Source organism: Telopea speciosissima, unplaced genomic scaffold (assembly GCF_018873765.1).
Source record: "Telopea speciosissima isolate NSW1024214 ecotype Mountain lineage unplaced genomic scaffold, Tspe_v1 Tspe_v1.0136, whole genome shotgun sequence".
Classification (NCBI taxonomy): Eukaryota; Viridiplantae; Streptophyta; class Magnoliopsida; order Proteales; family Proteaceae; genus Telopea; species Telopea speciosissima.
The window spans coordinates 41,157-46,036 of record NW_025317472.1 but is presented as its reverse complement, the minus strand read 5'-3'; positions in this window follow the sequence as shown (position 1 = coordinate 46,036).

The following is a 4,880-nucleotide window of genomic DNA, read 5'->3' as shown; positions in this document are numbered from 1 at the left end:
GGTGCGACTGCAAATTGAATATAAAACTGAATTCAAGAAATAGCAACTACTACCAGAACTGATCTGACAAGCTGTGCTAGCATGAACTTTAGATAGAGAACAAGACAAGCCCCTTATTCTGAATCTTCTTTAACAAATAATATTGTTGATGATCAAGATGAGTTTCTTGAAAGCTAGATAAAGAACAAGACAATCATTCTTGTAGAAAGGCTGCAAACCACACTGTTTTTTAATTTGCATTGGCAGATCCAAACTGTTTTTTGCTCTCACTAACTTGTGATGCAAAATAGGAAATCCATAATCAACCATTAACTTCAAAGCTTCGTCCTCCACGCTCATTTTGTGCATATACTGCTCACTTGATCATATTTGGGCTACATGTCTATACTCTTATCAGATTAACAAGCTTATGGATGCAATTGCAATCTCCGTTCAAGAGTCAAGACTTTTCAAATGCAGAGAGATAAAATCACGAGGTATGATGGGCTTCACATATACACATGGGGGGCACATGATCAGGATTGGAGAAGAAAAAAACAAATAAATTATAATTAGTATACATTGCCTGTCAATATCATAACTGAAACATTATCAGATCATAGTAAGGGTGTCACTGTCAGCTAGCAAAACCTCATAAAAAAGTCAGTTTTTCATAAAGGCTATGAAATTTCCAGGGTTTCCAATATGTATTTGCAGCTTCCATTTGACAGTGCTAGCAATTAACATGGTATTTATATTTGTAACTTCACTTGCAACTTCAAGGAGATCTCCATCTTCTCTGTGTCTTGTCTGATGAAAATCATTGTGCATCGAGTCACATTTTTTTTTTTTTTGGTGTTGTAATGGAAGATAAGTCATAAACCTTTTCATCATCTTCATCACCCGCATTCAAAAAAAGAAATGCAAGATTTTTGTAACCAAAAAAAAAAACCTTCGTCAGCTGCCAAAAAAAACAAAGAAAAAAACCAGAAAGAAATATATATGATACTTCAAAGAGTTGAGAAAGAACTTTAGTTGTTGGAGTTCGATTTTAAAGAAGGGTTAATCTGTTTGTAACCAAGGTGGTTACAACAATCAATTAACCATTTTTTCTCATTCTTATTTTAAGTGGCCATGTTTTGTAATTCCTTCTCTCCCTCTACCCTTCCTCTTTCTACGTATCCCTATCTCCATCCTTTCTGTCTCCGGCCCCTCTGCCCCCACTCTCCTTCGGCTCTCACTGTCACTCTACCTTCCCTTACCAGCTTCGGCTCCCCCCTTCCCCTGCCCATCACATCTCTCTCCCTACTGAACCCGACCACCAACGCCCCTGCTCCATCTCCATAATCGTCAATACCCTGTGCACCCAACCTCATTCTCTATTGTAGACCCTGCCATTGAAATCAAAGTCGAAAGAAAACATTGTCCTTGTCGTTTTTGTCTCTGGTGGCCTTGGGTTTGGGTTTCCCAAGATTCTCTTCCCAATCCAACGGAATCGAATGGTGGAATTGGCTTATGCACTCTTTAAAGTCCGTATAGCAGAAATAGGTTAGTCGTGTAGATATTTCTCTTTATTGTGTAGATAAATTTTTTTTAGGGGGGGGAGGGGGTGAAAGGGATTTAAATGTAGGGGAAAAGGACTCTGTCGTAGAGTGTGTCTCTTACTCCTAGACACAATATTGGACGAAATGACTATTCCACTCCCATGAAAGGTGGAAATCCTACACCAATTTATGCTTCCGCACGTGCCCCTATTGGCCTCCGTGTTGACGCAAGGGCCACACTTAAATGTAATAATGCTTTGTGATATGCAATGTATCATGGTCAAGTGGGTTCATATTGTAGATCAGCCCAAGCCCATAGAATCCATTAAATTTCAGTCTAAGAGAAGCATGGGAAAGGGGTAAAAGATGCCATATATTACAAGGGAGAAAAGGTTGGGCACACCAACTGTCTATCGTAAGCGAGTATTCTCTCTCTCTCTCTCTCTCCCCTTTTTTGAAATTACCCCATGCCTGTCCCGTGCCCCCAGTGGGTGTAGCCCGCTAGCTTACCGTACACGGGCAGATAGGCAGTGTGCCTATCCCTCTGCCATTACGAGGATGCTATTTCATTATAAAAGATTCTAGTATTTTTGTAATTTTTTGGTCAATTTGAATTTAATTTTAACAAACATCCCCTACTTTTTTTAGTTAAAAATTTGATCCCCTTATGTTTGTCAATGCTACAGTTTTTTATGGGAAGAGATTGCTGCCAGGCTAAGTGCTCCTGCATCAATGTGGAGGCTAACGAGAGCGTGTGTAGGGGCACCCAACAGATGTGAGATTTTTCATTTCGGGTTTGGAGGGGGGTGGGGAAATTATTTCTCCCTTCTTGTGTAGGCATGGGCTCCACACAACCTGATAGTCTTCTTTCTCCTTTTCTTGATATGCCTCATGTCACAAATCTTTGCAACCTAAATCTCTACTCGTTTTTTCTAAAGCAAAAACCCCATGTAGCGATTGTGCGCTCCCACCCCCTCCCCTTCACTACGCAACCACCCTAGCCCTATCTTTTTTTGCTTCTGTTTTTCCGCCCCTAACCCCTCCCTACCCCACAACTCAGCACCACCCCTTGCTTCCTTGCCCTCCCCCATCTCCCCATGCCCTCTGTCCCAATATCCCTCCCTCTCCCGCCCCTACTTCCCGACCCTGCCTTCTCCCCCACTCTGCAATCCTTCCCTTGCTTCCTTCTTGTCAAACTCTTGCCCTACCCCATTGCCACCCCTCCCCTACCTATTCATCAACCCCGCCACATCCCCCTCTCACCAACCACGCCCAACCCCCTATGTTCTTCCTCCCCCACCCCCACCATGTCCTGAAACCTCACTCCAACCTCCTCTGTTTTTCATCCCCCACTTTCGGGAACTTGTAATATGCCCTCCCTCTCCTGTTCTGTCTCTCCCCCTCACCTACCTCCTTCCTCCCCTACCTCTTTCTCCATTCCCTATATCATCAGAGAAGAGACCAAGGGTAAATTGGAATTATAAAAAATAAAAAAAAAAGAAACATCAAACATAACATTGGTGAAATGTGACGTACTTCAAATATAATATATGGTTGAAGTTATGGCATCTTCCTACTATCCCAAAGATCCACCACCTCATCTAGAAAATGTTACATGCAAAACTCCCTCTTCCAGATCTCCTCAATGCTCGCGGCTTTGGGCTCAACCCTATCTGCTCTTTATGTCAAGATGTAGTGGTAACGGCTTCCCATCTTTTCTTCAATTGTCCAGTCATTAAAGCTATATGGCAGAGTGTAGGACTGACTCACTTCTTCACCAATCAAGATATCCAGTCGGGTATTTTAACTGCTTCAGCAATTTCCAACTCTCATGGAAGGGATGAGAACCTCAAGGCATCTCTGTTTTGTAGCCTTTTCTGGTTTATTTGGAAGGCTTATTGGGATCTCCTGTTCAGGCAAATCACTTTTAATCCACGCACTATCATGCTCAGAGCCATTTCTCAAGCGCGAGAACTACTGCAGAACTATTCCTCTCCTCCTTGCAGAAACATCAGGAGCATTCGCTGGATCCCGCCTTCATTCCCCAGTGTAAAATTCAATGTAGACGGAGCTAGCAGGGGCAATCCTGGTATTGCAGGTATTGGGGGAGTCTGCAGGTCACATGATGCCTCCTTTATCTGTGCCTTCTCGCAGGGAATTGGTAAAAATTATGCTCTTGTAGCTGTGGCGCTGGCTGTTCGTACTGCGTTGACTATTGCACTGCAAAGGGGTTTCCCATGTTTAATCATTGAGAGCGATAATCTGACGATTATCCAGTTTTTTACTGGAGCTGCAACTGCAATGCCTTGGAAGATCGCTCATATCATAGCAAATTGTCGAGCCATAAGTCTATCCTTCACCCAACTCTCGTATGTTCACTCCTTTTGGGAAGCTAATGCTGTGGTTGATTGTCTTGCCTCTTTAGGTGCCTCCACTCAGTCTTTGATGTATTAGCTGGATACTCCCCCCCCCCCCCCCCCTTGTATTTCCCTCTCTTTGTTCTCTGACTTGTCTGGAATGTTTTTCCAACGTTAATAAAGTTTATTCACCAAAAAAAAGAAATATGATGTACCCCAAATGTAAAATTCCACACTTTAGGTACCCTGCCTGAAATTATTTTTTTTGGTAAGACCTTACCTGAAATTAATCCTACACTCATGCACACATGTTTGCAATGTAATATTTTTAGGGTAAAAAAACGTTGCTTGGTCGTATAGCCTGCCTGTGTCCAAATAGAGCTCCCCCAAAAGGACGGCCCGCCCCCTTAAAAAATGAAAAATCCCCCCAATGGATGCCCCCACAGGTATCCTAATTGGGCCCTCTCGTGCTGCTGCAAGGACTAGTGACCGGGCAGTATTCTTTCCTTTTTGTTACTAGTTTTTTGGGAGAATATTCTATGTGCCACAGCGTAGGTTGTGCCCAAGCACATGGGCCTGCCACTTAGGGGGGCAGGATGGTCATTACATCCACCCCCATGTGCCTAGGCGTAGCCTGCGCTGCGGCACAGAGAAGAGCGCCCCCTTTTTTTTCTTCAAGCTTCTATGTCTCTCACAATTGTGTTTGGGCTGAAACTTCATAAAACTAGACACTCATGCATGGTTTCAAGAATTGGAAATCGGATTGCTGGTTAAGCCGATTTGGTTCGGAATCGATCATGATTCGTGATCGACCTCAACTCTGGCCAATCCAATCCAATCGATTCAAGGGTCGATTCTAGGGTTTTTGAAACCGATTCCAATGACAGGGACTAATTCCGGTGGCTCGGACCGATTCCGACTTTTAAAACCTTGCACTCAAGCTCTCTGTGCTGTTTGAACTCCAATATCAAAAAGTATTCATTACCAAACGGACCTGCAG